Genomic DNA, 11,331 nt, shown 5'->3' on the forward strand with positions numbered 1-11,331 from the left:
TAAACCTCATCTCTCTCAGCCACCAGAAATTCTGCCTCTCGTGACAGGTATTTTATACTAAAATGTCAATGTCTTCCAGAAGCGGTGAACGTGTTTGTGGCAGAGGCTATCTGAAGAAGGCAAAGCCTCACTGGAAACGATTTAATCTAATGGTGGAATTTAGGGCAGTGTGGCAATAGGAAGGAGAGGTCTCTGGGGAGACTTCCAAGTACACAGTGAATCTAGAGGCCCCAAGGCAGCCCAGGAGGAAAGGGAAATCTCTTTCCTATCTTAGGTCTCCATGCAAGGCAGATGGCCCTCCCAGGCACTTCTGTTCCCTTCCTCTGAGGGCTCTGTCTGTCCAGCTGTCAACCTGTCACTTCAGTTCTGCTCCAAACCTGTTGAGTAGATGTGTATTCATCAAGCATCAATTTCTAACACTGAGGAAGGAGCTTCCTAAAGAGGGAGGTCTGTTCTTCTGGATGATTACAGGTAAGTTCTGTGTGGGAGGGTCAGACGGGAGGCTCCAGGAAGCAGATAGGGCAGGTCAAAACATTAGAACAGTCATCACCCGCTTTTCCACCCACCCACTCACCCATCACCCAACCACTCACCTAGCCTTGCACCCATTCATCCACCCATCAGTGACCCACCTACCCACCTATTCATTCATCCACTCATCCATCCACCCATCCATCCACTCACACACCTACCCAACCATCCACCCCCAACCCACGTAACTGGAGACTGTTATGGATCCAGCCCATACCATGCATTGGGAGCACAGAGATGAATCATGTCCACCCCCTGCTTTTAAGCAGCCCCCAGTCTAGCTGGAGAGACATCCACGGGCATACCTCACTGCATGATTCTGTGATCAATTCTGTGGAAACCCCAAGAGAGAGGAGAAGGAAGGGCATTCCTGGAAGTGGGCACAGCATGGGTAAATTTTGGGAGGTGTAAGAGAGATGAGTGTGGTTGAAGAATCAGGTGGATGAAGGGCCGAGGCAGAAGTTGACACTGGAAAGAGGGGGAGGGACCTTTCATTCCTGACCCTGGGAAGCCAGGGGTGACATTTGAGCAAAAGAGCCAGCACCCAGAGAGTGTAGCCAGAGACCTTTGGGTGGCCAGCCCACTCTTGCTCCAGGCCCCAAGGAGCCATGTGTGTCAAATCCAGCCTGCAATTCAAAGAAACAAAAAGACTCCAAATCTCAGAAAGGATGCCTTTGTGGGAACTGTCTCTGAGATGGACGGACAGATGGACGACGGATGGATGCATAGACGACTGGTTGGTGTGCAGATGCAATTGTGAACTCTGGTTCATGCCACGTGCTCTGGGGACACGTGTGAGGGACCCAGCATGGTTGGGGGCATTAGGCATGTGCATCCCAATGTACCCGGGTCTGCAGAGCTGGGGGGCTTGCAGGATGCACGGCCGCATCTCCAAGGGAAGAGGAGGGAGGGGAGCGCTGGGCAGCTGTGCTGGTGAGCATCTCTAACCAGGAAGTGGAGGCCACTCCTAGCTGGGGCTCTAAGAATTTCCTCGACGGAAGCAGCTTCTGAAATCTCCTGAGTGTAGCTGAATTTTTATCTAAGAAACCATCCGAGGCCCCTTGTCAGGAGCATTGGGCTCTGTTGGCTTTGTGGGACGGCGTTGTCTTTCACAGGGACCAAGAGCCAGGAGGACAGTCGAGGATGTGCCATAGGGATGACATCCCTGGCAGGGGATGGGGCTCGGTGGCTGAACAAACCCCCGTGCTGCAGCCTTCCAGGTGTCAGGCCCAGTTAGGAAAAGCCCACAGCTTTAACAGCTCGACATGAGGTCGGTGCAGTCAGATCTTGGGACACCAGAGGGACTCAGGGTAAGGGACAGTGTACCAGGGGGCCCTGGGGAGCCAGGAGCTATGGAGAGGCCCAAGCAGGCTCTGGAAGGAACAGGAGCAGCAGCCTGCAGGTGGGGTGGGGCAGGAAGCTGAGGGCAATAGGACTGACTGCAGGGTGAGCGTCAGTGCCCCCCCAGATCCAGAGAGTCTTCTTGGCAGCCCCATTCCAAGCGTGCTCCAGGCAGGCAGAGGCCAGCAGCACCTCCCCTCCTTCACCCACATTAGTCAGCTGCTTGATGGAGTCCTGTAGTCAGCCCTCCCTGGACATCCCCTGGAAGCCCAGCCCAGTGCAGCCCAGCACAGGTACTGGGGGCCCCAGACAGAACAGATGTGCAGGCCCTGCCTAGTGGGGAGACAGGAGCTTCTGTGTGACAAGGCTTATGAAGGGAGGGTCGGCCCAGGGTGTGGGAGTGCCAGAGACAGGAGGCGGGAAAGGTTTCCCCCACCTCGCAGGTGATACCAAGCTGGATCTTGAAGGGAAATCAGGAGAGCTCAAGGATGAGAAGCAGAGGAAGGGCATTCCAGGCAGAGGGCATGGCATGGGCAAAGGCAGGGAGGTATGAGAAGGGAAGCAGAGAGATGGGAATAAGGCATGCTCCTGGTGAGAGGGTCTGTGAGGGACCAGGGAAGATGAAACCCTTTGGGTCAGCCACCACGGTTTCCAGTTCCCACCCAGCTACCAACTCTGGGGGTGGGACTTTGAGGAAGTCACTTAATCTGTCTAGACCTCACTTTTTCCATCTATTTAATGACATTACTGATGCTCTAGGCACAAAGCCATTTAATTAAGAGCCTGTGGACCAGAGGTTTCAAGGAGCCCTTGAATTTTCAGCGAACTCTGTAAGTGCTGTCAAAGCCCTCCAGCCAAAGACCCCCAGGAATACGCCTGTGCTTGAACAAGTTGGGTTGACTGCTCGTTGCAACAAGAGACAGCTCACACTGTGGGGAACCGTGGGGTGTCTTAGTAAGAGGGTGCTAGAGAGGATTTCTTCTAGGATTTGGGCTGGTGTTAGGTGATTTGGGGGAGGGTTTAAGGAAGCAGGGCTTTGCTCTGGATTGGAAGTGGAGTGCTTCTGTGATTGCGTATCAGTAAATCTTATCTAGAAAGAGGGAAGATTAAAGTGAGGCTAAAGTTGTAATTGGTAAAGAAGCAGCATATTAGCCAGGTTAGGGGACCACTTGGTCATTTTTGTGGCTCGGACAATCCTCACGCTCTGTCTTTGTTCAGACGTGATTATGGAGTGGTCTTGTTTTTGTCTTGATCTATGGCAGCTGCAGAGCAGCCTTGTCTGAGGCTGATGTGCTACAAAACTGTTCACATTCAACGGGAGGACACCAAGTTCTGTTTGTGAGTTGGACGCCAGCTCCTGGATATGGGGCCTGCTTTTCTCTTTCTCATTGTGCTCCTAAGGAGAGGGCTTTAATCAGATTTTCTGGGAGATCTGGGATCTCACAAAGAAACAAATGCTTAATTTCTAAAATCGCCTAGAGCCCAGACAGGCTTTGAATCGCCTGTCCAAGATGGCCCCTCATGTGGCTTATCACATGCGACCTCAGTTGCTGCCTCTGGGAAATGAGCGGCTCTTATAGCAGCATCAGGTTGGTTGGAGGAGGGTGCAGCCACCCGCAGAGGCTCCGACAATGTTGGTGAAATTAAATCACTCTGTTAAAACCAGTCTTTGTGAAATTAAATCCCTCAATCTTAAAACCAACATGGACCATTGAATGGCAGCAAGAAAGACTGTTTGGTTTCTCTTGTGAATAGCAGCTTTTCTTCTTCATGCTTTTAAAAATGTCCTTTTTACAACTCCAGTGCCGGGGAATATGACATCTAACAAAAATGCATACGTGTTTCTCTTTTGCCCCAGCAATCCCACTTCCAGCAATTGGCCCTAAAGGTACACCTCCAACAATGTGAAAATACATATGCACAAGGTTATTCACTGCAGCATGATTGATAATTGCAAAATACTGGCAACAATGTCAGTTCCTATACATAGACAGTGGTCGAATAAACGGTGGTACAGTCACACAAGGGAGTCCTATGCAGCTGTAAAAAGATCGAGGGAGAAAGCTATGGATGGATGAGGAGTGATTTCCAGGACATACTGTTTAGTGGAAAAAAGCCAACTGCATAAAAGGGTATGCAACCCTTCGTGTAATAAACAAGATGATATAAGAAAACATATGTACATTTGCTTACCTTTACAAAAAAGAAACATACGAAGGCTAAACCAGCACATATTGAGATTGGTTGCCTAGAGGGCTGGGTGAGGGCCAGCTAGAAGAAATGGGACAGAGAAGTGACACTTGTTGACAACAAGTGACACTTGTGACAACAAGTATGTCACAACAACATACTTGTTGATAAAGTTCTGACTTTTGAAACCATGTTAATGTTTCACATACTTAAAAAAATAAATGAAGTTAACAAGGATGGGGTAAAATCCTAAAATGGAATACAGACAGAAACAAATGAACCTTAATCATATTTCAAACACAGCTTCACTGAAGGCGACCAGGAAGAACTAACTCAAGTAACTTTTTTTTTTTTAATATCTTGAACTGTCCTTTTCAAGGTTAAAGAACCCAGAACATGCCATCATTTTCACGGACTGTACTAAAAACCATTTCCCAGGTGGTTGATGCTTTAGAATGTATATGTGTAGTCTCCTTTGTTTCTGATAGTATCTGAAAGAATCACTTATTTTGTACTGGATCCCATTTATACAGTTCAAGGGTAAAGTTGATATGAAAAAATTAACTTACTATAAAGGAAAACTCTCTGAGTGAAGTTCATCCAGTGCTTTTGAAGAACCCTTAAGACTGCAAAGGACTGAAGTGCCTAATAAAATTGTCTCTATTATTTGCTCCAGTTAGTTTTAATTATTTTGCTTTGTTTGAAAGTTAACATTGCTGGAATGAAATTTGGCCTAAAAGGAAACAAGGAAGAATCAGTTAAGAAGACACGGGTATTATTCTGACTGTAGATGGTAGCAGCAGGCTTCCATGACCATAAACTTGGGAAGTATTTTTGGGAATTACAAAATGAGCATTCAGTGGGGCATCATATTTTGATCATCTGGGCAGAAGAGTGGGAGTTTCTTCAGAGAGTTGTGGTCGTGTTAGTACCTTGTAGTGAATTTGGTATAAAGCCGGGATCCTAGGCGCAGGCCTGGGGATGTGATGGTCCATCGGTGTCAGCCCAGGGCTCTTAGTGGAGGCTTCGTCCTTTCCCATGTTTGTTGTATTACACTGGCAAGGAGTTGTTTTAACTAGTCATCTTCCCTTTTCAGTATATTTCTATTTGTAAATTTTATTCAGGGGTGATTTCATAGCACAGGTTTGGAAATATCCACTTTCACTTTGGTTTTCAGTGATTTCGCTGTCCTTGCCCCATTGCATGTTCGAGAACTTATCCCCGAACTGGCAGCACACCCTTTTCCTGTGTGTTTCATCATAACTGTGATTAAGGGCTAGTCCTCAGCACTCAGACGTTTTACATTCAAATGCCAGTTTAGGATTCCACATTTTCAAGTATACACTTGCAGTCAGCCGTGAGAACGACGTCAGTTTTCCATTCTACACTGAGAGCTCAGCAGAATTTGCCATTTGGTCATTTCCTGTAGCACAAGCCATTGTGCCAATCTGGGTGTGAAAAAGGCATGTGCTCCAAATCCTTTTCTTAGGACAAAGCCGCAGAGGCATACCACCGACTAGATTCTCCTGTTACAGCTCTTAATCCAGCGAACGCTGTGTCGGGCTCACCTTCCACGGGTCGGGTTGGAGCCCACCTGTGGCTTGTCGGTGGGACTGCATTTAGAGCTGTTGCTGAGGGCTCATTTCCATGGACTGTAAGACAAAAAGATAAGGAAAGAGGTACATTTTCTACTCCCTTCTTACCCGTCTTTGATCTTTGTAAATCCCAAGGCATTTTTACATTCTTCAATGCTGCTTTTAGAGCCACTTTCATTGTTGTTGTTGTTTAATACTATATTCCCACTGCAGCCAGTTAAGGACATGTAAATAAGTGACGGAGAAGCAAAACGAAATTCCAGACCAAGCTTTTCCATTTACCATGAAATTGGTTAAAAAAACAAAATGGTGCTGATTTCTCACATACCATCTGGGCCACATCACTCCAAGGAGACTGTCTGTGTCCCTCCCAGCATGTCTCTTTCGCGTGGGACACCCACATTCCCACACACCTTCCGAGTCATCCTGTTGCTGTCTTAACATTTGTCCCATGGTCTTCCCACCTTTTCTTTAACATGGTCAGTTCATATAAGGTTGTGTTATGTTGTCATTTATCTTCAGTTTTCTTACTTTCTAGGAACTTCCTGTAGAAAAGCCCCCCAAACAAAACAAACCTTAATTGACTAAATAAAGATAATGCATGCTCAACTTAGGATAAGCACTACGGCAAAGCATACGAAATCTACCAAGCTTGCAAGACCAGTTGAAGCTGACTCAGAAACCCTAACACACAGCTGATTGCCAGCGGGCTTCTTGTTGCCCTGGTTAGAGCCAGGCGTCCGCTTCTTCGCCGGCGCCCAACACACGTGCTGGGCTCACAGGTGATTGAGATGCACAGAGGAGGGCGCTATAGGACGGGCTAGCTGACCTGGCTCCTCTTCACGGGACTGGTAACTCAGACCTGAGCGTGGCCCTGGCTTTTGGCACAGAGCAGAGAAAGGAATGAGTTGAACCTAATCTTGCAAAGCAAGTTCGCTGTTTTATCAATAGTTTGTTGTAGATTTCAGGGATGACGGATTCTGATGCACTCGTTTTATAATGTTTTGGTCACACCAGCTCTTGATGCCTTTCCTTTAAATGAATTGTAGACAGAGGCATTTAGCTTCTTTCTTAGCCTGTTTTTTGTTGTTGTTTGTTTGTTTGTTGTTTATCACAAGCCGATTGCCGGCATAATGGAGAGGAAACCAGATTGGATATGGACTCTTTTTTATGCCTCTTCCAGTGTCATGTTTATATATCCAAATGGACATTATCCTCTCAGATTATTATCTGGCACTAATTTATAACTGTTATATTATCGGAGATGGTAGCAATATATCAGTGCCCGGGATACATCACAGGCCTGTATAGATGTATGTCTACACCTAAGGGTAAATGAATTTACTTATCAGGTTTTACACATCAATCTCTAATAGAGATTTAAAAAACCCAACGAATTGGCCTATATCTGAGTATACAAGTATCATTTTTCCATGCATTATTATATGCCTTCCCTCTAATTAATGACTGAGTTGGTGGAAAATGGCTGTTTTATTCGTGTTTTTTTTTTTGTTGTTGTTGTTCTCAACTTTAAAAGTAATCTACCTCTTAAAATTTGTAGTTTAATACTTGTTTGGTGAATTTGTGCCACTTTAACCCTTTCACTATCATTCCCATTTTGTTACATTTCTGTTATGGGGACTTTATGTTGAAATATTGTATAAAGCGTTTGTAGCAGTTTAAAAATAAAATATTTAAAATTATTTAAATTGTTTTGGACGCTTCAATTGTGTTATACGTGATTTACATTTTACATTTTGTTTGAGTTGTTAATCTGGAGAGTGTTCTTGTATTGAAGTTTGCTGTTCGTAATTTTATTGTTTCTTGTTGGAGAGCGATATAAAAGACTATTCTGATGAAAACATTAAAATTTACAAATTGACATACAAAAGGGGTTGTCCGTTGATTTTAACCAACGTAGCCTTGAGAGAGAGAGAGAGGTTAATTATAGACAGACAAGTTAAGAGTGGTGTTTGCTATTTTTCCCCTTCCAGCATGAAATAAATCATTTGAGCTTGTCAGATGTACAGAAAGTTTTCTTATGCTGTTGCTAGCAAGCACTTAATGACAGGGGGGAATTCAAATGATGCATTTTATATCATTGCAACCAATAAAAAACTTTCTAAAAGCTGTGAAAAAAAAAATCCTACCAGGGATTGAACCCGTGCCCCCTGCAGTGGAAGCACAGAGTCCTAACCACTGGACCTCCAGGGAATTCCCAAATTGAAGTAACTTTTGAACAAGGTATCCATCAGGCTACAGACAAAATGGACTGTAACAAATACCTCTAGTTGGTAGACTTCTCTTCCACAGTGAATCAGGTTAGTGAATCTGAAACTACTGAATGTGTACTTTAGGACTGAGCAAATAAGTAAAATTCTTGTGGCTAATGAGAATCAGGTTTCTCACTGTTGGAGAAGGGAGTTACAAACAGAAAGGGAAACAGAGAAAGGCTCGGATGAACACTCTGGTGTTGGATTGGTATTGTACAGTAGATGTCAGTAGGAACTCATGGATTTTAATGTATAAGTAGAAAGATAGATGTGTGTATGGATTTACATACATATGTGTATATGGATTCACAACATATACGCATCCATATTATATCCTAACTCTGTCCACGGAGAGGGCCTAGAATCAGCAACACTACAGAAGCAATGAGCACTTCTAGTGCCCAGATCTTGGTGTCCTAAGTGCCATTATCCACTCAAAGAAAACGAAGCTTCTTTGGAGAAATGTCTGAGTCCAGGGCCAGGACTGGGAAAGTACAAGATGAGCCTGAAACATCTTGATGTGATCTAAAGGAAAGATGTGCTTTAAAAAATGATGGAGACATGCCAAAAGGACAAAGGAGCCAGCTCGAAGAGACTCCCACTGGCCAAAACTAGAACAATTTGAGCATTAAAATAAATAATCACAGTTCTTTTAAACAAATGGTGTTGGGAAAACTGGATATCCACATGCAAAAGAATGAAGTTGGGTCATATCATATACAAAAATTAACTCACAATGGATCAAACATATAAATGGTAGACCTAAAACTATAAAACTCTTGGAAGAAAACAGAGGGACAGCTTCATGACATTGGATTTGGTAATGATTTCTTGGATATGACACCAAAAGCACAGGCAAGAAAAGAAAAAAATAAGTAAGTCGGCTATGTCAAAATTAAGAACTTCTGTGCATCAAAGGACACAATCAACAGAGTGAAAAGGCAATCCATGGAATGGGAAAGAATATTTACAAATCATATATCTGATAAGGGGCTAATATCCAGAACATACAAAGAACCCCTACAACTCAACAACAACAACAACCATTTTCAAATGAGCAAAGGACTTGAATAGACATTTCTCCAAAGAACATATATAAATGAGGCCAATAACCACATGAAAAGATTATAAACATCACTAATCATTAGGGAAATACAAGTCAAAACCACAGTGAGGGGCTTCCCTGGTGGCGCAGTGGTTAAGAATCCGCCTGCCAAGGCAGGGGACACGGGTTCGAGCCCTGGTCCGGGAAGATCCCACATGTCACGGAGCAACTAAGCCCGTGCGCCACAGCTACTGAGCCTGCGCTCTAGAGCCCGTGAGCCACAGCTACTGAGCCCGCGTGCCACAACTACTGAAGCCCGTGCGCCTAGAGCCCATGCTCCACAACAAGAGAAGCCACCGCAATGAGAAGCCCGTGCACTGCAACAAAGAGTAGCCCCCGCTCGCCGCAATTAAAGAAAGCCCATGCGCAGCAACGAAGACCCAATGCAGCCAAAAATAAATAAATAAATGTATTTTTTTTTTAATGGTTAAGATGCTAAACTTTATGTTATGTGTATTTTATCACAGTTTAAAAAATTATGTTCAGTGAAAGAAACAAGACACAAAAGATTTGTGATTGTATGATTTCATTTATATGAAATGTCCAGAATAAGCAAATCCAGAATGAGATTAGTGGTTGCCTAGGGCTGTCAGGGACAGATAGGGAGTGAATGCTAACAGTCACAGGGTTTCTTTTTGGGGTGATTGAAATATCCTAAAATTAGATTGTGGTGATTTTTGCACAAGCCTATAAATACACTAACTACCATTGCCTTGTACAACTAACTTGGGTGAATTTTATGGTATGTAAATTATATCTCAATTAAGCTACTTTTATAACTACATAAAGAGAGTAACTGGGACTTCCCTGGTGGCGCAGTGGTTAAGAATCCACCTGCCAATACAGGGGACACGGGTTCGAGCCCTGGTCCGGGAAGATCCCACATACCATGGAGCAGCTAAGCCCGCGCGCCACAACTACTGAAGCCCCCGCACCTAGAGCCCGTGCTCCACAACAAGAGAAGCCACGCAATGAAGACTAGCCCCCGCTCGCCGCAACTAGAGAAAGCCCACGCACAGCAACGAAGACCCAACGCAGCCAAAAATAAATTAATTAATAAATTAATTTTAAAAAGATAGTAACTGATTTTAACCTGTAAATTATGAGTCCCACACTGATACAAATAAACAAATGAATAAATAAATACATGGGGAAGAAGAGAAAGCTCTTTCTCACAGTAGAATCCCAGCTATACATGTAAAAGAAAATCATCATATGGCCACCATCATAGTAGTAATTGCTTCAGGCAAGAATCACCAATGGATGCTAAACTGGTGAGTGGAAGTTTGACGAAAAATAGGAAAGATACATAATCTCAAAGTATGTCCCTACAAGATACTTATTAATTACAAAGGGGAAAGAGTACATTTCAGTGGAGAAACCTGGAAAACACCACCTTAATCGAATGATCAAAGCTAATACCAACAATTTGGAATTAACCAATGCTCTGTGCTTCCGGATACACTGAGGAGAACACAGCGTCACTTCTGTGGAATTCCCGCCCAAAATGCATAATCCAAATCTAATCTTGAGGAAACATCAGATAAACCCAAATTTAAGGACATTCTTCCAAAGCACTGACCTGTGCTCTTTGAAAACATCAAGATCGTGAAAGTTAATGGAAGATGGAGACATTGTTCCAGATTGAAAGAGACCAAAAAGACCTGATAAAGGAATGCAGCTCGTGACCTAGGATTTCCTTTTCCTAGGAAATAAAAGGACAGTATTGGCACACCCACTAGGATGGCTAGAATCAAAGAGTCAGATAACAAAGTGTTTGTTAAGACGTGGAGAAATTGGAACCCTCATACTCTGCTGGTAGGAACGTAAGAAAATGTCCTTGTTCTTAGAAATTTTATACTGAAGTATTTAATTGAAAGGGCATCACACCTGCAACTACGATCAAATACTTTAGAAAAAATTATAGATAGATAGATAGATAGATAGAGATATACTGCGAGAAAAAGAGAGACAAAATGAGAGAGAGAAAACATTATTCTGAGGCTTGGCAATTTTTTTTTTTGGTCAATCTAATAAGCAAAGAATGCGATCTCTTTGCCTTAATTTTCATCTTTAATTACAGGGAGACCATTTAAAATGTCCTAGAAACTATAACCCAGAATGACTACAAAGGCTATAAAGTCTGACAGATATTTATTGAGTGCCCGCTCTCTACTAAGCTCCAGCGGTAAAAATATGAAACATCACACCTAGTAGATATGAAATCATATCTGTTGTTTTAATTTTGCATTTCCCTGATAAAGAGATTGAGTTATCTTTTCATATATTATACATA

Source organism: Eubalaena glacialis, chromosome X (assembly GCF_028564815.1).
Source record: "Eubalaena glacialis isolate mEubGla1 chromosome X, mEubGla1.1.hap2.+ XY, whole genome shotgun sequence".
NCBI lineage: Eukaryota > Metazoa > Chordata > Mammalia > Artiodactyla > Balaenidae > Eubalaena > Eubalaena glacialis.